At 39.0% G+C, this 22,903-nt stretch overlaps 1 protein-coding gene across 4 annotated transcripts in view; it reads right to left on the reverse strand.

The window, feature by feature from the left end:
- DPF3 (double PHD fingers 3) overlaps positions 1-22,903 on the reverse strand; it is a 275,329-nt gene that overhangs the window by 28,447 nt on the left and 223,979 nt on the right. The window contains exons 9-10 of one of the 4 annotated variants that reach the window (XR_016280963.1): positions 21,469-22,780; positions 9,021-9,078 (exon numbers count right to left, since the gene is read on the reverse strand). The exons of the other annotated variants lie outside the window; for them this stretch is intronic. The gene's annotated coding sequence lies outside the window, so the exon portion shown is untranslated. Of the gene's footprint in view, positions 1-9,020; positions 9,079-21,468; positions 22,781-22,903 lie in introns of those variants that run through there. 4 annotated transcript variants of the gene reach the window in all.

Here is a 22,903-nt window from a genome sequence, read left to right on the forward strand (position 1 = left end):
GCAAACCTAATATGAGTAGGAGTGTCAGATTTCAAGGACCTGGTGATGTCATTAAGTATTATGCATTAAACAGCAATCTCAGCTCACGGAGCAGAGAGTGAGTGAGAGAGAGAGAACATATTTTCCTGGATGGAAATTAAGTGTATTTGTAAATTGTTTCACTTGATTTAATTGACCTTGTAAAAGTGCAGCAAGCTGGACAACCATCTACTAGACCTTTTGCCTGGGCAGAGAGTTGCATGCAGTCTTGACTCCTTCTTGGAGCTGACCCCATGAAAACTGGGGAAAAACAACAACTAGAAAAACACCTCCTGTTGCCTGTAGGTCATCGACCAATACTGGAGACACTAGGCAGCACCTTGAAATCTGACACCCCTACTCATATTAGGTTTGCCTTAGGGTCACCATAGGTTGGAAACAACTATAGTAACAATAATTGCTGTATATGTGTTGCTGTTTGCTTTTAACTATTAATAAAGATTCCACTGGTTTATTTTATCAGTGATTTTATTATTTATTATTTATTATTTTATGTTTTTAAAGTTTTGTTCCATGTTGCCTTTTTGGTTTATAAATCTTTTACAGTAAGATATAAGTGGGGCCCAGTATCCTGAGTGGCTCTGAAAGAGGATTAGGAAATGTGAAGCATAAGGTTTATCAGTTCTGACTAGTCATAACAGCTATGTTTCTCCAATAATGATCATTCTCATGTTCTTAAATAAATAATTAACTCATCCCCAAGAGTAAGCCTCTTAATTATGCCTGATTAACACTGGAATGGTTAGCTTTCCTCCCACTGGGAAGGAGGTTTTTTTTTCTTTTAATGGATCTAAATCATATTGATTAGTCCCAACTGGGGAAGATCCATTGAATCAATAGGATTTCCATAACAGTTGGCTTACCTTCCAGTAACTGAGTCAGTAGATCTACTGTAGCTGGGACTGACCAATGGATTCAGATCAAAGATCTCTTGGAATAAAAAAAAATGTTCTTTCCATATTCCACAGCAGGGCATGAGAATTAGTACCAAAAACACATTGGAAGAACTGAGATGTTACTACAAGTCCTGTCTTGAAGAGGATTCCTTCCAATGTAAGAGGGAAAGAGGAATGCCTACTCTGTACTGGCTGCTCCTTGCCCATTTTTTAAAAATTTACTGCTTGATTGTTCAAGAGCACCTTTAAAATCAATCAGTTTTAATTCAATTAATCTAATAAATGAATCAGCTAAATATTACAACTCTAGTTATGTCTAGCTGTTGCATTTAGCCTTCTTAAGCTAGCTATTGAAGAGACTTTCTTAAGGAAAATCTGAAATAATTTTCAGCATTTGTAAGAGACTTAGATCTATTCTAGACAATGTACTCACAACTGAGAAATCGTTATTGTTGTTGTTGCCTTGAAGTCATTTCTAATTTATGGCAACCCCAAGGCCACCCTATCACAGGTTTATTTTTGGAAAGATTTGTTCAGAAGTGTCTTTGCCAGTGCCTCCGTCTGAGGCTGAGATAATGTAACCTGCCTAAGGTCACCCAGTAGGTTTCTATTGTTGAGCAGGGATTCAAACCCTGGTTTCCAGAGTCATAAACCAATACTCAAACCACTATACCACACTAGCCCTTAGGCCTAGACATTGTACCCACAACCGAGAAATTAATAATGTATAAATTTACCTTACTATTCTCTGCTTACTACATGTCCTATAATACTCGGCATAACTCTAATGACATACTCACTAACAAAACTTCCACTGGTTCGTGCTGAATCAACTACAATCTGTTCTGGAAATATTAAAAACAGTTAACGTGAATGAGTTCACACAAGATGCATTTTAAAATATTGGGATCATATAATCAAATTCCACTAATGAGGTATACCAATCTGAACTGAAGCCATAATAAATAGCGCTACAACAAAACATGAAAATATTACTGTGGTTAAGACCAAAAAAAAATTCTGAGAGGTAATATCACTTGCCTTTGCTTGGCAAAACCCTGTAGAACAGAGGTAGGCAACCTGCGGCCCGGGGGCCGGATGCGGCCCGGCGAGGCCTTGGGATAGGCCCCAGCCCGGTCCTGCCGCCGATTGCCGCCGGGGCCTTTGGCGTCTTGCGCGAGGGGCATGGTGGGGCAATTGTCTATAGAAGCCTCAGAAACATGCATTTATCTTAACATTTTTTAAAAAATCAGCAATTTTTTTTGCGTGTCCTCCATTTTTTATTTAAAAAGTGCCCTCCATTTTGAAATTTTGTCCTACATCTGTCCCGGTTTATTTATTTATTTAATTTTTTAAAAATTATTTAATTATTTATTTTTTGGCTTCGGCCCCCCAGTTGTCTGAGGGACAGCAACCCGGCCCCCGGCTCAAAAGGGTTGCCTACCCCTGATGTAGAACAATGTGTTCAGATAGGATCAGGACCATTGAACAAGTTTCAGAATGTTGTATTTCTAAGGCATGCTATGGCCACAAAGATATTTCAGATTGCCCATACTTTTATCAAGCACTTACAAGAATGTTTCTGCAGCAGTCAAGTATTCAGAATGCTGTTCTGCAGAGTAGTATTAAAGGAGTTTTTGTCCTGAAATTTTGTTGCTTCCCATAAAGAAGGAAGAGTGAGGGTAACAGTGAACGAGTAGATATTGCTCTAATTTGTTGTCATCTGGTTATAGTTCTTCTTTCCTTTGGCTTGTAATCAAATCCACATGTTTGAGCATTATTTCCAGCATAATAGCTGTGTTGGTCTGGCACAGTAAAAATAACAAAAAGTCTCTTAGCACCTTAAGGACTAACACATTTATTACATCCTTAGCTTTTATTGACTAGAATCCACTTCATCAGATGTATGAAGCTACAGATTATACATACACACAAACAACTGTTCTGTCAGTGGGATGTGTACACAGATCAAAAGGAAATGAAATGCAGAAAGTGCAAACAGTGGCAATTATATGATTAACCATGGCAATTTAGAAAACTGTTGTTGCTGGTAATGCTAACATGCTGGTACTCAGTGCTTTCTAATGTTTGCATGCTGTGAATTTTTAACTATGTTTGTTTGCGAAACTGAGAAAAAGGCAGGATATGAAGAAGGAAAAGGAGATCTTGTTGTTGTTTCTCTTATGTCAAGATGCTGGTGTTATTAGCAACAACTATTTTGTGAACTGGCCTTTTTAACTGCCACTCTGCACTTTCTAAATTTATCTTCCTTCCGACTTGTTGAACTTCCTCCCTCCCCACTTTGTAGAACTTCTGCCTTTAATAACAGCGTAGGAGCTAAGATTGTATCAGCTGAGGTTTTCCCTGGTATTGAGCAAAAGGATGGGGAAAGCTGTTTTATATCAAGAGCATATGAAGCTGGTAGTAGATAAGTGGGAATGCTACTGTAGCAACCAAACTTTTACATAAGACCAACAAAAATGAAACCTCCATCTTCTTTGCTTCTAAAAGCAGGAGGATAGGCTATCACAGCTCTTTGTTGCCCAAGGGTGGCATATGCACTAGAAACTGGATCTGTTCAACAAGTCATAAGACACATCACAAAGTCTGATCGACAGCCCCATTCTTTTCTTAAAGCAAAAATCCTCTTGGGTTGCATTCCCTTCCATAATAAAGTAGGGATAGTAATTTGCACTAAAGCTGCACAGCCAAATTCCTACAGAGGAGCAAGGGACCAAGTGGAACAATTTTCCTATACCCAACCAGAGCCAATGGAATAGGCAAGCATCCAAGATTGCACCTAAAGTCATGCCCTCCAACATTTCACAGGTGAAAAGCAGGCATGTATGGCCAAGCAAACATGAGTGTGTGGTCGAGATGGCAAAAGTTATTAATGAGGATGAAAACACAAATTAGAACAGACTGAAGCTTTGCTTTAGTCTAAACCTATTGGGAAGGACAATATTGTCCCCTTCCTCTCTTCTCCCCCATTGGTGAGTTAATAGAGTAACTATTAGTTACAAACTACTTTTGCTCTTTGAATTCAGTTTACCATGAAAGAACTAAGCTAAGACAAAGGGGAAAAGCGGGAGGAGAAGGGAGATACTGGGATATTTTAAAAGCAACTGAAAAAGTGGGTCAACAGGGGATTAATCAAAACTGTCCCTTCCAAATCAGAACAGTTGGAAAGTATGTAAACTATTGTCAGGACTTTCATCTCCTGGTCCCTCCCCATCTTCGGGATGCCACAGTCAGGATGCCCCTCCCCACCTTCAGGATGCCACAAATTCAAGAAGCACATGTTTGGAAAACTACAAGTAGCATTAATGTGCAAATATGAGTAATTTAATTTTAGTCTTAACATGACTTCAAAGATCTGACTGTTTGAAATACCAATTTAGAGGTACAACAAAGAATGTTTTATTTTCTGACTGATTTTAATATATATTCAAAATCTACATTAAACAATAATTGGATAAGTGGTTTATTTGCAAGAGTTAATCTGCTCTGCCACATAAGAATTCTTTTTATATTGGACAATAATTGACTAGTCCTTGTCAAAATGTGCCTTTTTAATGTAGATTTGTCTGGATGGGGTTTCAAATAACGCACACAAATTGGAAATGGCTATCCAGCCATAAAAAAAATTATCTTCTTGTGGAAGAGAATGAGAAGATCCAATTGGTACATAGCAGAACAATGAATTTAAAATTGAGTGTACATGGTTAGCAACATCTAAATTCCATTAATCAAAAATGTTTAGGTTTATATTAACCTTGTCTCAATATATTGTCCTGATTAAAATATATTAGTATATTACAAAAGGGCAGAACTGCAGGAGTCAGTTCTTCTGCAGTTTTATATTTGGTTTACTATTTTATTATATAAGGATATATATTACATATTAAAACTACATAATTATTAATGCAAATATATTGTTTTAAATCAAACTGCTAAGACCAACTAAATTAGCCCATTGACTCAAACTGTTGATTGAGAAGTCAACACTTGTGTAAATCTCACTGATTCAATGAGGCTACTCTAGCTAGGACATCCAGCTCCTTTCTTTTCAAGACAAAATTTACCAACTTACACAGACTTATTTTAAATGATGGTTTATGTAACATGTACATTTTGTCTTATGTTGTTGTTATGTACCTTCAAGTCATTCCCAACCTACGGTGGCACTAAAGGAAACCTATCATAGGGTTTTCTTAGCAAGATTTGCCTTGCCCTGAGGCTGAGAGAGTGTGACTTGCCCAAGGTCACCCAGTGGGTTTCATGGCTGAACTGGGAATCAAACCCTGGTCTCCAGAGTCAAAGTCCAACACTTAAACCGCTCCTCTTATATTCTTAGTTATATTGCTTATACTCAATAGTATTTACTTGCTGAAGGTGTTGGTTTCAGTCACTGACATCAGCACATTGAGTTTCTCTGAAAGCAGTCCTGGGGCAACCACGGTCTTGTCAGTAATTTATACTAGCCCAGAGGTGAGGAATCTGTGGCCTCCAGATGTTATTGGGCCCATACAGTATAGCCAGTACAAATGGCCACATGTTCTACACCCTTGGACTAGACAACAGCCAACTCCATGGATAAAGGTTTTGGTCAGTATGAGACAGCTTTAAATATGCTGGTGCCTTCTCAAATGTCACAGTAGCAGGGTAATGATTTTAGAGACCAAGTCTATGGAAAACAAAAAGGTATATTAAATTCTGTGTCCCATTTTGACGTGCTTTTTTTTTTTCAGGAAGAAAAAAATATTTTTCCAGATGGAAAAAGATAACAAAAAGAAATAGAGAAGGAAGTTTTATTTTCAGCATGAAGAACAGCATTGTAAACAATGAGGACTTTAAAAACTATGTACAGCAATTGCAGTTTTACAAATTTTTCTTTAAAAAAAACCTTGGGTAAATAAATATTTACAAAGAAGTAAACAGGAGGTGCCTTAGAATTAGATTCTATATGAACACAAAGCACAAATAGTACAGTTTGCAGAACTTCAATATGGATGTTCCTTTTTTTTTCTTTTGCTCTTTAACTGGAATCTTTTTTAAAAAAATGACAGTGTAATTGTAGCCTGCATATTTCCAGCTAATATTCACTAACTTTCTACAATTCTGAATATTCTACAATTGATGCCATGGGTAGATGGGGGTACAGGGGTCACTTTTGATTTTAGCAACATACTAGGCCATTGCAATGTACTGTAGCTCTAGCTCTTGGATTTATTTGATTACACAATGCAGAGTTCATTTACTTCATTTGTTTTAATATGGTGCTCTTCTGGGCTGTATTTAATAATGTTCTAATACTCATCATCCCTGAGATAGCAACTAGGTATTGCAAGGCCACTGCTGTGCAACTTCAGTGTATTTCAACATGATGATGCCACCATCCTAGATTCCCAAGGAAGCTTAGTGGACAAGTGTGGTGATAGTGTAGAAGAACTTGGGAAAGTTACTTTTTTGGACTATATGTCATGTTCCAAATGTGAAATTCCTCATCATATGAGGAGTCCTAGTTGGACACTCAGAGACACAAACAAAATGCCAGGAGATTGAGGAAGAGCCTGGGACTTCAGGAGGAAATAAATGAGGGGATTTGTCCAGCAGAGGTTGAGGCAGAGCAACTGTCAAGTCCAAGGAAGCGGCACTGAAAGAGAACTGCAAGTGCAAAGCTGCAGTAGAAGACTCCACAGGAGCAGGAGTTGCTTCTGTTGAGGGTATCTTCTATCAGCCTCTTGATCAGGTACAGTTGTGCCATGGCTGGAATTTGACAACATCTGTGTACGAACTGCTGTCTGTGGTAGAAAGACTGATGAAGGCCACTTATGACCTAGAACTTTCTTGGCTGCTTGCTTTCTAAAAATCCCTGCTCCATTGGTTATCCTGCTATCTGGCCTTGACTTAACGATGACATCTATCTCTTTTAAAACCTGATCTTGCTATGACCCCAGCTCTGTTTCATCCTGTCTAATTCACCATGGCTCAGCTTCTTGAATTTTCTTTATCTGCTCTGGGCTTTCCTGTGAAGCTACTGGCCTAGTATGTGCCACTAGAACCAGGACACTATGACTCCCATAATCTTCCAGCCACCAAGGCAACTAATCATACTGGCTGCGGATTGTAGAAGTTGCAGTCAAGTCTAGCACCAGAGCTGAGTACTGCTTATCAGATTTCAAAAGAGAAACTTTCACATTTAGGTTCGAAAAGAATGGTCATGCACCATCTTTAATAAGTGATACTCAAATATGACACCCCTATCACTCACGTGCATATTTAAGTAGGGAGTAAGTCTTACTGTAGCTCACTGAGACTTATTGATAAATCAATATGCACAGAATCACACTGAATAGTAAAATTCAATGACACTGTTGCCCATTTGTACAATCAGCTTTTTTATACTATCTGGTGAACACAAATACCTGAAAAAGTTAAATTAGAATGGATTAGCTAAGTAACTTTCCATAGTTGCTCATACATCATTCTCCAAAATTTATTAGGATACACTGTTCTAGTGCAACTCTTCCCTATGCAGGCTTCCAGGAGAAGACCTCTAAAAAGTCATCCTGAGAGCACCAGTTGTCACATTGTCACATGTAGAGCTTAAGGAATGACAATAGAGAGACTTGGGGCCAAAACAGACAGGCAAAAAATGCCGGCTTCAGGGAGGTGTGGGGATGTGGCATATGCATGGCACATGACCCGGTGCTGTCCCCACACCAGCGTCATGCCACCCCATTGACCACACAGTGGGTGGTATCATGGAAATTCTGCAGCATTTACACACGCCATGCCTCAGAAATGTTGCAAAGCTACCTCTGTGGCAGATGGAGCCTTTTTTCGGCGTGAAAAATGCCGGATAGGGGCCGCAGTATGAGGTTGCTGTGGCCCCAATCTGGCGGTCAAAGAGGCAGCGTAAAGTCTTACAGGAGTCTGTTTCAGCCCTAAGTAAGACTAGTGGTTAGCTCTCATTGAATGAATTCTGCTGGTAAATGAAGGTTTATCTTTTGAATGTCCCCAGCTATTCCCAAATACCTTTTCAAATGCTTTTTCAAACAATTTTGGTAACATGGGTTTATCTCCAAATGTATTGTCCCAATTACCCAGTTCCCAAAATATAGGTTTTGTTGGTTATTTTTATTTGCAAGCAGGTTTTGGCATGAATTATTCACTCAAGAAGATAACTATGTATGCAACAGAATCCCTTTTCTTTTAAAAGCACCTAGCTTTAGTGGTGTTATTGCTGAGAAATGGTAATTTCTAAGCTTTCTCTCATATTCCTGGTAGGCTGTACTTTGCCCCTGAGACGACAACTGTCCAGAATCCAGCATGTCCTCTTCAGAATACTTTGTTCATTTGTTTGTTTCTTTATTTTTAATTTTTTAAAAATTCTTTTGCTTATTCTAATACATTCACACATGAAACATTAGCAGACATTCAGAAAAACGAGCCAGAACAACTTTGAACTTACCACATCCACTTTGAAAAAAATAAAAACACCCGGCATGTGTACGAATGGCATCTTTAAAGTAAGAGAGAGCAGAGTTTAATCTTTATTTTATAACTTAAAAAGGCTTCTCCTGAAAGCAAATAGTCTTCATCTTACATTAAACACTATTGAAAAAGTCCCTTTTTCACAAAAAAAAATATTTTAAATCTTGAAATTAAATGCATTTTAAACGAAAGAAAAATACTGTGCAACATCAGCCCCACTTTTCTCTCTTAAATATTGAAATAAATAACATAACCTGTTCTGTTTTTGTTGAGCTTATTTTAAAAATTTCTATGTTGTTTTCAGTCATTTCTACTGTCAATCAGCTCCAGTTTGACCTGGTCTTATATATACAAACATACACACTAACTCACACAACACTTAAAGAAAAAAGATGGTTTGTTTTTAAAAATGTAAGGATTATCTTTGTATTGCACAAGCTTAGGGAAACCCCAAGACTTCTCTGAGCAAGTGCCAGCAGGCATTCCCCAGTCCAGGCTCCTGTGACACAGGTTGTGAAAGGTGACACAGGTTGTGAAAAGATCAGGCAAGGAGAGGAAGATCAGAGCATCCTGGCTAATCTTACTTGGCTTCTTCCACAGTTTTCTTGATGGATTCGGAATCCAATGAGCACAGGATCATCATCTATAGAAGGAAGGGCAAAGAAAGGGAACACTAAAAACAAACCCTCAAACAACAACAGTAATAATACAACCAGTAGCAGCAGCACTCTCCCCATATAATAGCAACACATGTTCCAGAAGGAGAGGCGTTCCATCAACTGGGATGTAAAACATCATTAATTTCATCCTTGGAGGGAGGAATTAATATTTTTACCATCTTTTCACTTTACTGCAAGAAAGTTATTGAAAACTTCATAGTTTTCAAAAAGCATTTTGGACTTATTCTGTGAAAAAATGCATGTAGTCTTTTACACAGAAAACTGCATTTTCTGACAGAAGACAACATTTCTGCAGAGAAATGTCTGCGGAGAAAATGTTGATTTTTGTGTAAAAATATTGTTATCTGTACACAAAACTAATTTTCAGTGCAGAAAATGCCATTTATGTACATGTGATTTCTATTTTTTTAAAAAAAATAGAATAAGTAATGAACCAATAAATATCTCACCCATGTTGGTTAAGTTTCATCAAAGTTTCCTAACACCTGAGAAATACATTTTTTTACCTTTTAAAAACATTTTTGAATATTTTTTCCATCCCTAGTAGGAAGATCAGTGTCATAAATATGCAAAAGCTATGTTAACTGTAGTTTAGGTCCTCATATTAAAAGTGGCTTCTAAATACAAAATAAAAATTCTAACCTCATTCCCAGTTTGTTAGATTAATACACATGTTCAGAATTACCATTGGGCTTCAACACAGTTTAGAATGTACACACATTTTAATATAGTTATGAGGAAATCCCATCCTCAGGTCTTAGGAGTTTATCACACGGAAGCAAACTGCCCAAATCCTGGGATTTTAAACCCAGGAAAAAAAAACTGACAAAAGTGGGGGGGTTTCAGACATATTGTGGTTTATTAACTTTAACACAACATTAACCCAGCCAAGGATTTTCTCTTTTCCAGCCCAGATGCACCTCTTTTCCCTGGTTGCTCCTCATTCCTGGAACCTCCTTCCCTCCTAAACATGGTTCATTACCTCTTTATCCAGCTTTAAAGCTGAGTTAAAGACAATACTGTTCAGGGAAGCGTTCCCAGAAACCACTTGATTGTTATCGTAGGCTTATTTTTATTTGTTGCTTGCTATGTTTTATTATTTACTGTTAATATGTATTTTGTTATATTATTTTAGTAGAATGTATGTCTTGGCAGGTTTATTTTATTCTATTTTTAACTGATTGTATGTACAGCATTGTGTAAGTTTACAGTGCTCTATAAATAAAGCTTAATAACAATGATAATAATAACCTGCGCAGAAAGTCAATAAAACTTTTGGGATTTTCTGAAAGTAAAAAGCAGCACGTTTTGTTGACTTTCTGTCCGGGTTAATGTTGCGTTAATGCTCATTAACCCCAACGTCATCTGAAAAAAACCCATGTTTGCTTTTCCCCCCAGTTTAAATCCTGTTTCTGTACAGGATCCTGCCCGTGTGATAAACTTCTTAGACTGAACTAGAGTTCACCTAGAATTGGCCTGGATCCTGCTTCATGTGACTGCTCCATCTTAAAACAGTAGAACAGCAAAACATGTCTTCAAGTCTTTATACTGTACATGATCATCAAATTAGTAACTGCCCATAATTTTCCTTTGTTGTTGTCTTAATCTATTACTGCTATTTCCTCCAAATCAGTAACAGCTATGCTGTTATGGCATGCATAACTCCTAACAATTTACTAACATCAATTTATATTTAGGCTTTTCATTGATAGGACAATTAATATGCATGGTTGGGCACAGGATTGAGATTACCTCCTATATGTTAAATAGCTGCATAAAAGAGTGAATTTGAGCACAGCAACATCTTGCTGTGCTGCTGGGATGAGAAAAATTGTTTTCTGCTGAAATCCAACTTTTGCCCAACTATTGAAAAAGAAATGGGAGCTCTGTATTATACTGCATCCTGCTAGAAACACAGATGAAAGCCAAGACTCCACACTTCACTCTACACTTCAAAATAAGGTAGTTTCCAACTAAGTAGCACTATGCAACAACAAATCTCAAAACTCTCCACCGTATATGGCAATGATAGCTGTCTGATTTAATGCAAGAACCAAATGAAATACTTGCAGTTTATTCTTTACCTAAACCATCTGCTACAAGATTACACACTAACACCTCAGCCTATGAGCCCATTAAAAATAGCTATAATTACAACCTCTCACAAAAGTACACCATTACCACTATCCTATGTACACACACATACAGACACACACACACCACAACTAATGCATTTCCAGAAAGAATATTTTAACTCCTGAAAAGGAGAAGAGCAAGCGAGGATGTTCATACTGTGCTCCAGCTGAATTCAAGAATTCATAATAAACTCACATTCTGACCTGAACAAATCAATACCACATATGCAAGATGGTTCATTGCTAAATGAACGTAATTGGCATCGTTTATGATTTAGGGTTGGGGTTTTTTAAGGATTTGAGTTTTTTGAGGAAAACAAATGTGGGGATAGGAGGAAAAGAATGGTTAAGTGCTAGAGAAATGCAGTCCTAAAACAAAATGTTGCACAGTGTGCAGTTCGTCTATCCAAGCTTCCACCAACTTTGCTCAAGCTCTGCTCCATCGTCACTTCATTCTTCTACATTTTGCTCCCAACAGTGACCTAGTATTTTATATCTACTGAAGCACCTGGGAAAGAGACTAGAAGGCTGTTAAGAAGGAATATATCAGAGTTTACAAATTTTTCTTTTTAGACTGCAACTCCCAAAATCTTCCATGCTTTTAGATGTTGTAATTCCCAATTGTCCTCACCACTGGCTACTGTGGGTAGGGCTGCTGGGAACTGCAGTCCAAGAATATCTGGAGGGCTAAATGTTTCACACCCCTGATACGGGGGTATAGAAACTGAACCCTTTAGACTGTGGGCCCAGTTTTACTTAGCTCTCCTTCCTATAGCATTCTATCAACATGGAAAAACAAATATTTCAATTATCTGGAGGAAAAGCTTTATCTAAAATATGCTTGTGGTATGTTCATAAACAAGCACAACTGTTATGTGAAGAGCAGAGCATGGTTTCTCATGTAGATTTGCTGTGACTGTTAATTCACATAAGATCAGAAAACACACAGGGCTGATATTACAGTGAATTCCCCAAGAAATGTAGCTACATCTAGTTCAACTTCTGGATTGCAAATTTTGTTTTTGTTGCTGCCTCTCAGGATGATGAAAAGAATTTGACAGAACAGAATATGACAGCCGGCACAGAAGGCCTTTATCACAGATGGTGTCCCTTGCACAGGCTGTGCTGATCAGCTATCTGATCCGCTTCAGGCATTAGCAGGGATGATTTGCTGTATCTATGGAACTACGGTCACAGGCTGAAAAATGGCAACTGCTAACAACAAGCCATAGGTTGGCATGTAGGAAGGGGAGAAGATTAAAGACAAATTGAAGCAACACAAAATGGGCTCACTGCATAGAAAGCGCAGAAGAGCCTCGGTTTTAAATTGTTTCAAAATTTTGAAACAGGAGAGAAATAGTCACAGGAGAGAAAATGGAATGCTTTCAGGCATTCTGTTTTTATCATGTCAGACTAGCAAACATTATGAGAAAAATGTAGTGTTCAGAGTACCACTCATCTGCTATTAACTTTCATGGCATGTCAGGAGGTGTTCCTCTGACAACAATCCATTTCAGTGGAAAACTGTGGGAAGGGTGTTACTTAATGTTGCCAGATTTAAAACTGAAGACAGCACCTGTACTTGCAATTGTTCCATAGAACAAGAAATCTCATAGGTGTTGCTTGCCACACTACCAAGTAACAAGTGATTCTTGCTGAAACTCCTTTTTCTATATCACCATTATAGGTTGTATAAACTGTCATCAGTTCTCACTCTGGGAACCCTAACACTGGCCATAGCTCTGTGCCTGGTATTTCCTGATGGCCTTTCTTTTATGTATTAATGAGGCCTGTCTTGCTTCACTCTAAGATCAGACATGATCTAGTGCCTTCAGCCCCTAGAAGTGAGCTCCTATATTCTAATTTTTTCATTCCCAGTTCCAACTACTCCTGAACTTTCTGGTCTGATTTTCCCCCCCTGATATTATAACTGGTTGATTTATTCCATTAAGAGCAAAATCATTCAGGGTGGTCAGGTGCTACCAGGCTTGAATACATGAGGGCTCTAAGTAAATGGAGAGAGACAAACCATGTCTGTAAGCCCTACCTCCAACGTCCTACCTGCCTCCATCTGTTTCCAAACATTCAGTTCCTAAAGCTCCTATTTTTCTATAGACTAGAAGAAGATACTGAGGAAGAAAGAAAAAGAAGGATCGGTTTATTTTATTCACTTTTAAAAACAGCAGATTCATTTTAGCACAAATTTTTGTGGAATATTACCTACATTGAACAAACTGAACAAATTAGAACAAATCAAGCCTGGAAGGCAAGATGACAAAATTGAGACTGTCATTCTTGGGCCCCATCATAAGAAGGCACAACTCATTAGAAAAGACAATGATGCTGGGGAAAGTAGAGGGCAAGAGAATGTGGGGAAGACTGCATACCAGATGGATATACTCAGTCAGGGAGACCATGGGCTTGAGCCTACAGGACCTGATCAGAAAGGCAGAGAATAGTGGGGAATGAAGATGTCTCACTCACAGATTGTCATGAGTCAATGTTGACTCGAAGACAGCTAACAACAAACCTACATTGAAGACACTGAAATAGTTAAAGATTGCCTATAAACTGGCTCATTCATTAATCAAAATAGAGACTGTAGTCAAGAAATCAGAAGTAGACTAGGACTTGGAAAGAGAGCCATGAAGGAACTAGACAAGATCCTTATGTTTAAAGACACATCATTAAACACCAAAGTCAGAATCACCCAGCATTGTGAAAGTTGGACAGTGAAAAAAGCTGACAAGAAGAATATAGCTCATTTGAAATGTGATGCTGGAGAAGTGTTTGACAGATACCATGGGCTACTACAAAGGCATGTGGACCTCATTGGCTGACACCCCAAAGGGGTGTGTGTACATTCGCTGGGACAGTACACTCAGTGGGACTGGTGCAGCTGCTGGGTCAGCAAAAAAGGGCACCAGCTCTCTTTCTTATTTGCCCATCTGGAACCTGCAGTACCACCACCTCAACAGAGGCAACAGCTGGGGAACAGCAGTACCTTCCATTCAGGGTCTGGCAAAGATGCTCACTTAGCAATCGCAGGGCTCTCTGGAGGTCACAGCACACATGCGCGCACACACACACACCAGGAGCTGCATGGCTAAGCGGCAAGCAGGCAGGCAGGCAGCCACATGGCTAGAGGATAGACAAGCAAGGCGGAGGGAGGGAGGGGCAGTCCTCCACACCTTCCCATACCCTTTCTGGGCACCTATACCGGATGACACCAACTGGAGTGACATAACTGGGCTGCTAAAAAGACAATAAATGTGTCTTACAGTAATCAAACCTGAACTCTCACTAGAAGTGAAGATGTCATACAGTGGGCCCTCGGCATCCGCGGGGAATCTGTTCCACACCCCCACCCCAAAAGCAAACTCTGAGGATGCTCAAGCCTGCATTGTCCCCAATAGCAGTGCATGCACATGACCATGCTACCATTAGGGACAGCCCCCATTGTCCCCAGTGGTGGCATGTGCACATGGCTACCCCACCATTAGGGGCAATGAGACTTCAGATGAAATTCCAATGTCTCTAGTGGCAGCACAGCCACATGCATATACCAGCACTGGGGTCAGTGGGGCTGTCCCTAATGGCAGCATGGCCACGTGCATGTGCCACCATTGGGGACAACATGGGGTTGCTATTCGTGGATGCTCAAATCCGCAGATGTCAAGCCCACCGATACCGAGGTCCCACTGTAATTTGAACTTATCATGAGACTCACTGGAAAAGATGATAACACTCAGTAAAGGGGAAGGCAATAGAAAAAGAGGGGGACCACAAGTAGATTGGTTCAATTAGTCATTAGGGTTGGCATGACCCAGTGCAGTAACTTCTGTTGTCACCACCCACATTGACTTCCTCTCACACCACACCATACAGATTCCTTAGCAATGGTTTTTGTGCTAATGTTACTCATAAATTTTAATTCCAACATATCACTGAATCTAATGGCAATAGTTGTGATGTAAACAACTAGCAAAATCAAAATTTCACTTTTAAATTACAATATATACACAGCCCAAATGTATTTACATGAACATTGTTTCATGTGGTTAAAGTGAAAATTTGGTAAAATGTGATGTTTTTAAAGAATATTTAAAAGAATACTTAATTATTTTTAAAAGGACTACTGCCTCTCCTTTCTCCTCCTTGCCACACTCATACTATCTTTTCCACTGAAGACTAGCATTTTAAAAAGACACAAATGCCAAAGCCTGTTTCTGCCAAAAGGCAGGTGTTTGGGGATCAGTGGTGTCACCCAGTTAAGAGTGTCATGTGGTGTGGTCTGAACTCCTCACACCCTTCTAGTGATGCTCTGTAGTAAGACAGCTAGTGACCAGGACTCTTGGAGGTCAGTATTAATGAGGTTGTCATGTACAGAGGTCAACTTGATGGTAAATAACAACAAATACATTTCCTCAAATATTTGGAGTACAACATTCAAGTTTTTCTGATATATATTCAAAGTTACATGGTTGAAAGTGCAAGACCAGAATGAAATGGGATATAGAAAATGACATTTTTATTAGTAACAATAGTTATAAAGCTACCAAGTGCTGGTTGGTATAGTCATTCTGACATCTGTAAACTAATATACAAGTGTGCTAGCCTGCTAGATTGTTAATTGGTTCTGAAGGCAATGAATCTTGTTTAAAAGGAAACTTTTCCACTGAAGCCAGATTCTTTTCTTAAGAATTCATTTACAAATGTTGGATTTATTCACTCTTCATATACCCCTGACTCTTGAATCTTGAACCCCAAGAATCTGAGGAAGATCCATGAGAAACTGTGATATAATAAATCTATTAGCCTTGAAGGTGCCAAAGTACTCCTTTGTCTCCTTTTAATGCCAAAACTACTTATTTGAAAATTATTATCTTGTGTTAAAGAGATTGTTGAGTAGTATCTCAGCAATTCTCCTATTGTTCTATATAACAGTGGTACTATTCAAAGACATTTTGTTCAAATCAAATGTAACTAAGGCCTATAGGACTCCCAGAGGCAGAGGTTACAACAACACACCAGAAATCTCTTTTAAATGCAGCTGGCTCTCTTTTTTCAGATCTTGTCTTATGACACAAGTGTCTTCCACATGCATACAAACATCAAGCATGCTATATAAATCAGTGACCTTGGGAATTTTGTTTATTAGGACCAATAAATAAAGCTTGGCCATTTTTATAACACATTTAAAATAAATCAACAAAAGTGTTCCCATCTCACAGAACTTGCCATTCACTGAGTCTATATCTAGAAATGACCCAACACTATCTGTAAGCAATTATGCATCCACTGACAGGATTTCCAACACTCAAAGCCATCTCAAAGTATTTTACAGCAGTGTTGGCTCTGCCACCATGTCAGCTTATATCCCCTGACCATTTCTACCTGTTTTGCAAACATAACAAAGGAGGCAGGAAATTCATCTGTTTTAAGTTCATTAATTTCCATTGACTTTTTCAAACTATTAAAGGTGAGGACAGCTGGTGTATAAAGGGGAAGTCAAAAAATTCAATGTGGGTTTTACATTTAAGTGCATTTTATATTTTACAGGTATAGCCTTAAAAGGAGTCAGTGTGTTATAGTGGTTTGTGCCTTGCACTATAGCCCTATAGCCCTGGAGACCAGGTACAAATCCCCACTCGGCCATGGAGACCTACTGGGTGACCTTAGGCAAGTTACATTCTTCCAGCTTCAGAGAGAGGCAGTGGCAAAACCTCTCCTGAACAAATCTTGCCAAGAAAACCCCTGTGATAGGCTTGCCTTAGGGTTGTTACTCCATGGACTTCTCTGCAGCCTTCGATTACAGGCATCCTGAGTTATCAAAGCTTCTAACGAAAAAGCTTGATTTTACAAAGTCTATTTACAGAAGTCCAGCCCACCCACTCCCATTTTCTTGTCTAGCTGGAAGGAGATTTGTTTTTGTTTTTGCAGTATTGGCATTGAAAGGATGGTAAGGGAGGACTGGAAAAACACAGATGTTCAGGGTTGGGTTGCAGCAATATGCCTGCAGTAAACAATGCAATCAATCTTCAGCTGGGAAAGAATGAGATTCCACTCTAGGACTGCATCTGTACTCCAGAAATAATCGACTTTGACACCACTTTACCTTCTATGGCTCAATGCTATGGAATCCTGTTTTTGTAATTTGTTGTGACACCAAAGCTCTCTGACAAAGAAGGCTAAATGTCTCACAAAACTACAGTGCCCATGGCAGTTCAAGTGGTGTCAAACTAGATTATTTCTACAGTGCAGATGCAGCCTAGGTGATCCTACTGCATCCGTATGTGCTTACGTACAACAGGACAGATAAACAGCTGCCTCCAGAATCACTTACTGAGTACATGTGAAAAGCAAAGTAAAAAGGGGGAAAGCTGATTAGCTTGTCTCACCAGCTACAATGGCGTGTTGAAAAAGCAAAGGCCTATAATGATCACCACCGAAATGAAAAATCATAAGAAAAGTGGAGCTGTTAAAAGAAAGGAAATCATCCCGGGATGCATTTAGAAGAAGCTTTCAAGTGGTCTCTAGAAGATTCAGGATGTTTTTATTTACTTATGCAAGGCCTAGCTGACCTGCTTGTCTCATTTCACATGTGAATAATGTTAGTTTTGAATAAAAGGTTTGCTGAAACATGTCAAACTGCTGTTCTTTTTTATGGTATAGGAATCTACCCTATTTTGTTGCCCAGAAACACATCTATTTCATTAACTGAGGTATACCTGAATTGTGTAAATACAGTAAACATTTGTTTTTCTCTACTGGAATGGAAGCCATCATACTGTGAATTGTAACCCAATGCAATGCAGCTCTTATCCAAAGCAAAATTACTTTTTGGGACTTGGAACTGGCCATCCCGGCTTAAGAATTCTGGGAGAAGTACTTCCCCAAAATAACTTTTCCAACATCTGCCTTTATCCTAGGGAACACTCCACAGTAATGACAACTAATGGAAAAAGCATCCTCAGCTACAATATGGGTTGAAAGCCTAGTTCAGAAGAGAACAGAGGTAACTACCATACACAAACTCAAACCGTTTGGACCACGAGATCATTGCCAATACAATTTGACATGGATTTTTCACATGTATAGAATGAAATATTTTCTAGATTGCCCTGAAGATAACAGGGAGCAAAATGGGGACCTTTTGTATGCACTATATGCATACAACCACTGTGAGATGGTTCTTAACAGGTCAAAATATCGTCAATCAGTTTTTAATGAGACACCTAAGTAAGTAGTAATACAACAATCACTACAAACAATCATGGGTATGAATATGAAGGATTATGCAGACTCAGAAACACATGCACACATCCCTACACATGTGGTTATCAACCCCATGAATCTGTATCAGTGTCAGAATCCTTAATTCATCTTCACTGTACTCTTTGAAGCCTTACACTAGTATGGGCAACAACTAAATATGTATCCAAATAATGTCAACAGCATGTTTATGGGAAATTAATTCATATTGCATATATATTAGTGCCCCTCCATACATATCTCCCTTCATTTCTAAATCATAACAATCTCTGAGATCTTGACAGCCAGACAGGCCCCTTTCCTTTTCTCTCCCACTCATACACACATATCTTCTTACTCTCTAAAGAGTAAGTAATACACTCTCTGTGTTTCCTCCTGTTTCTTTGGAAGAACTCTCTTCGCTGCTGAACTCATCAAAACCCACCACCTGCTCTCTTGACCCACTTCCTTCTCGTCTTCTAAACTCTATAGCCCCCTATTTGTTACCCTCCCTCCTCTATATCTTTAATTTCTCTCTCTCTTCGGGTTCCTTCCCCTCAGTCTTCAAACATGCCTTAGTTTCCCCTATCCTGAAAAAACCCTCTCTCGACCCCTCTTCCTTGGCTAGCTATCGTCCAATCTCTCTTCTTCCTTTTCTCTTTAAGGTGTTGGAACGAGTTGTCTATTCATGCTGTCTTGAGTTTCTTGAAACCAACTCCATTCTGGATCCCTTCCAGTCTGGTTTTCGCCCACGGCACTCCACAGAGACGACCCTTACTAAGATCTCGAATGATCTTTTGCGGGCCAAGGCGAATGGCCTTTATTCTATCCTTGTCCTACTCGATCTGTCTGCGGCCTTCGACACTGTGGACCATTGTCTCCTAATAGATGTACTCTCTGACCTTGGTTTCTCGGGCCTTGTTCTCGATTGGTTCACATCTTACTTGTCAGATCGATCTTTTTCAGTGGTCTCAGGTGGTCAGACCTCGTCTTCTGTCCCCTTATCTGTTGGAGTTCCTCAGGGCTCTGTTTTGGGTCCCCTTCTGTTCTCTTTATACACACTCTCCCTTGGTAAACTTATCAGTTCTTTTGGTTTCTCCTACCATCTGTATGCCGATGATACCCAGCTGTACCTTTCCACCCCTAATCTTTCGCCAGAGCTAGAGCAGCAAGTGTCATCCTGTTTAACAGCTGTCTCCCACTGGATGCACCATTGGCATCTGAAGCTCAATATGTCCAAGACCGAGCTTCTTGTTTTCCCTCCTAAGCCCACCCTTCACTACTCCTTTTCCATTTCTGTCAATAACGTCTCTATCCAGCCGGTCCAGGAAGCCCGCAGTCTTGGTTTCATCTTTGACTCCTCTTTGTCATTTATCCCTCAGATCCAGACTACAGCCAAAGTCTGCAGATTTTTTCTCTATAATATCGCCAAAATCCGTCCATATCTCTCAGCTTCTACTGCAAAGACACTGGTCCATGCTCTAGTGGTCTCACGACTAGACTACTGTAACCTCCTCTTGGCAGCTCTTCCCCTCTCTCATCTCCACCCATTAATTTCTGTTCAGCATTCAGCTGCACGCATTATTTCACTCACTCACCGTTATGATCATGTCTCCCCTCTATTGTCCTCCCTTCACTGGCTCCCTTTTCCTTTCCGCATCAGGTACAAACTTTTGCTACTCACCTTTAAAGCCCTGCATGGGCTGGCCCCTCGTTATTTAATCGATCTTCTCTCTCCCTACATCCCTACTCGCACTCACCACTCTGGTAGCCAAAGTCTCCTCTCTCAACCCAGGATCTTCTCTGCCCCGTCCCGGATCCGTCCCCTCTCTCTTGCTGCCCCTCATTCCTGGAACCTTCTTCCTCTGCATGCACGGCTCATCACTTCCCTAACCAGCTTTAAGGCTGAGCTGAAAACCATATTGTTTAGGGAAGCGTTCTCAGGGAATTTGTGATTGTCATCTGGCTGTCTGATAATATTTGATGTGATGTGATTTGTTTTATATTTGATGTTTTTAATTTGTTTTTCTTTTCTATATGGTAATTTTATCTATTCCGATTTTAATTGTTATTATCTTAGAATGTACGCCTTGGGCAGGCTTTTATATACTCTTTAATTTTACCAACTTTGTACAGCGCTGTGTATAATTACAGCGCTTTAGAAATAAAGTTTAATAATAATAATAATAAATTAGCTCAATAAGATAAATCATGATTTTAGTTTAGATTTAGTATCTTAACTATAAACATTACAAACCCTGATTAAGATATTAAACCATAATTAACAAATCAAGCCTTACTTTATTGGACCCTTTACTGTATTGTTATGTATTATTTATATGTATTATGCTGTTATTTCTTAGATTGTACACCATGGGCACGTTTACTTTTATCTATTTTATTGTTTGTATGTACAGCGCTGTGTAAATCTACAGCACTATATAAATAAAGCATAATAATAATAATGATAAATAATAAAAGACAATGTCAACCATAATTAAGTTCAGGCCTGGTTCAGACAGTGATATCTGGGCTTAAATAAGCAGAGATGTGAACAAGCCTTTTGTCTGTGCATGCAGCATAAGCAAACCAGGAAGTTTCTATTTAACCACATAAACAGAGACTCTGTACTAAGTTTACCAGCTCTGGTACAATCCTGGATAGTAAACCAACTTGTTTCAAATGTGAAAATCATAGTTTCCCAGTTCAAATGAAAAGAGAGACATTTAAATGGCTGTTTTCTGGTTTGATCACTTGCAAGTGCAGGGAGGAGCAAAGGGAGTGCATGCATGGGCAAAAGGCTCATTTTCACCTTGGTTTAGTATGCTGAGGCATAATTGTCTGAGCATGGCCAATATGTCTATTATGGACTATACTTTCTGGCAAAGAATGAAAAGTAGGTTGAGACAAACTCAAAGCATACTTCATCCCGAAGTATGAAGCATACTTCATTTTGGAACATACCTTTTAATCCTCCTGCTCAACTCCATGCTGCTGGAATAGCAAATGAGAAAGAGATTCTATCTTCTCTGCTGCCCTTTGAAGATTAGTGAGTATTGCTTTGGTATATTTCAAGAGGAGCTATCAAAAATAAGACTAAATGGGTTTCTGCTTTATTTTTAAGAAGTAAAACAAAAGAAACGTGAGGTATTTTTTTCATTTTAATTTCTTTCAAGATTCACATCCTTTGTCTCATCTTTGCAGAATCTGTGACTTAATGGTGTATTCCATCCATGTGCTTGGGAAAATTATTTTCCACAATGTAGACGGTGGAGAAGGAGGTGGAGAAGAAAAACAACAATGAGGCAATGCCTGGTAAAAAGATGCCAAGGTGTGAGAGATGAGGCATTCTTGAAGGAGTACAAATGTGTCCCGAGAAAGGAGGCAGGAAATTTCTGTTTTATGAACTTTCTGGATTTTCCTTGCCTTTTTTTCCTCCAAACAGTTAAAGATGAAGATGGCAAAAGTACAAAGGGGGAAGTCACAAAATCCAGTGTGCAAACTTTTCACAGTGCCAAAGTCACACTGGTAAGTGTTTGGGTCTCCTTTTCATCTGGAACAATCCATATCATAGCTGTTTCATAATCCATACCATAGCTGTACGTACAGCTTTTTCTGTACATTTAGAATATCAAGTAGACATCATTGCTTTTTTTCTTAATCTCAAAAGTCTGTTTTCTAATAATATATAGAATATATAAATAAATACTTTAAAACACAATTTGAGGTGGGGTCCGGGTCTCCAACTTTTCTCATTTTTTTATTTTTGAAGTCTGACTGATATATATTAAAAGATGAGTAAATTACCTCTCTTCTTGTTTCTTTATTTACTATTTTTCTTTTCTTTTTACAGGACACCCACAATTTCAGGTTTGCAAAGAGAAAGAAAGGAGGGGGAATAATGAAAATAAACTAGCCAATTTTTTTTCCAAAAAGAAGTTTTCTATAATATTAGATGGTTGTGCTTTCAGTGTAGACACTCAAAGGTAAAAATAGGTCTATTTTTTTTTTAAATGCAGTAGCAACAATAAGAGTAAAAGTAGCAAAAAGGGCAGGAAGTCACTCCTAGAGCTTGTGTGTGATGGGCTATTTTAGCAGCTGCCCTTTTTCTTTGCAGACGGGGAACTGCTGCTCTGGTTTGAAACAGGCTCTTCTGAATCATCCTCATCAAAGCCATGAAAAGTTGAGGTGTCGCTTTCAGAGGTGGAACCGAACAAGTCCTCCGTAGTGTGAGCTGCCGCTGCTTCCTCCTTCCTGCTTTCTCTTCCCAAATGAGCTGACATGTATGATGAATATATCAGCACATGGGTTAAGCAACAGGCATCAAATTAATTTTATCATCATCATCACCACCATTATCATCACTTTTACCATTATTACACAGTTCAGATTTTTAAAA

This window comes from Sceloporus occidentalis, unplaced genomic scaffold (genome assembly GCF_023333645.1).
Source record: "Sceloporus occidentalis isolate IW3139 unplaced genomic scaffold, rSceOcc1.0.p SCAF_4, whole genome shotgun sequence".
NCBI lineage: Eukaryota > Metazoa > Chordata > Lepidosauria > Squamata > Phrynosomatidae > Sceloporus > Sceloporus occidentalis.